The sequence below is a fragment of the Populus euphratica genome, unplaced genomic scaffold (assembly GCF_000495115.2).
Source record: "Populus euphratica unplaced genomic scaffold, PopEup_1.0 scaffold212.1, whole genome shotgun sequence".
Lineage (NCBI taxonomy): Eukaryota > Viridiplantae > Streptophyta > Magnoliopsida > Malpighiales > Salicaceae > Populus > Populus euphratica.
Genome location: NW_011499976.1, coordinates 151,069 through 152,588, shown reverse-complemented (window position 1 = coordinate 152,588; position 1,520 = coordinate 151,069).

The window sequence follows — 1,520 nt, the reverse complement described above, 5'->3', positions numbered from 1 at the left end:
AATGCAAAGCCCTCGATGTTAGGGCTAGTGAGATCTTTTTTATTTTATTTTATTATGATGCCCTTGTAGTGAAGAAAACATTAACTTTCATCCTAGGTCATTTTAGTCATTTCACTTTTTTTTTTTTTTATAATTAAGTGGGTTAAAGGAAAGATCAATACTTTAATTCATAATAAATATTATTAAAAAAAATTAATTGGCGCATGTGTTGTATATGGTTGGATGTGGATTATGTCATGATCTTCATATGACATGTGTGGTATCATTTAATGGTCAAACAATGACTTCTAATTCAATATTCAAATCATCATAGCGGCCTCTTAATCATTTACCAGCTGTGTTGTTAATAAATTTATGATTTGATATCAATGAATTTTTTTTTCTCACTCTTCACCTTAATTATCATGCTTGGCTCTTTAAATTTTCAAAGCAACCTCTTAATTTATTTTTCCTTCAAATTTAGTTATTGTTCATTGCTAATTTTTTTGTGACTCGTTTGTAAGGGTTTTTTTTTTTCCAATCTCATCCTTTAATATCAAGTTGTCATGGTTGTTTTTTCCATTTTTGTATTCAATCTTTTGGTTTTTATTTTTTTTCTTAACCCTTTTGTGTAATTTTAATTGATTTTTAATTTCATTGTTTAATCTAAATTTATACTATATTATTTTTTAATCTGGTTCTCATTATTTTAAATTTTTTCTTTTTGTTAAAGTTATTTTTCTTTTTAATTTCATCATGCAATAACAAATTTGTAATTGCCTTCTAATTTACTTTTTATTTTTATTTTTATCATTTTATTTTTATTTTTAATTTTTAGTTTTGGATCCTTTTTATAATTGATTTTTTTTTAATTTCATCCTTTAATTTTTAATTTTTTTGTCATATATGGTGTTTTCGGTCAAATGACATAGGTCATAAGCTTGAAAATTTAATGTGAGTTTGCATTTTTTTTTACTTTTTTTATTTCATAGTTTGACACTAGTTTTATTTTAAAAAATAACTTTGTGATTTTCTTTAATTTCTTTTCTATTAGATTATCTCAATTTTATGATTTAAACCGTTGGTTTAGTGGATAAATCTAATTTGACTCATTTTATATTATTTAAATTACATGTCTATCATGCTAACTGGGATTGATTCTGACTTTTACTGGTCTTTATATATATATATATATATATAATTTTATATTTCTTAAGGTTTTTTTCATTATTTTTTTTTATATTTCATTTTGATCCATTTAATATTGTTATCAAATTTTTTATTATCTAATTAAAATAAAATTAATATATTTAACTTAGTTCGGATATAATTCAAGTAATGAATTTTTTTTATTATTTGAAAATTTATTTGCAATACCTAAATATTAGTCCTTATAAAAAAGATAATGAGGCCTAATTGTCCCTAATGCTGAAATCAAGATTAAAATAATTTTATAAGAATGAAGTTAGTCGAAGATACATGTCATATCATTAAAAGGTTAATGATGAAACTTAGACTTATAATTGGATTCGAAATCTCAT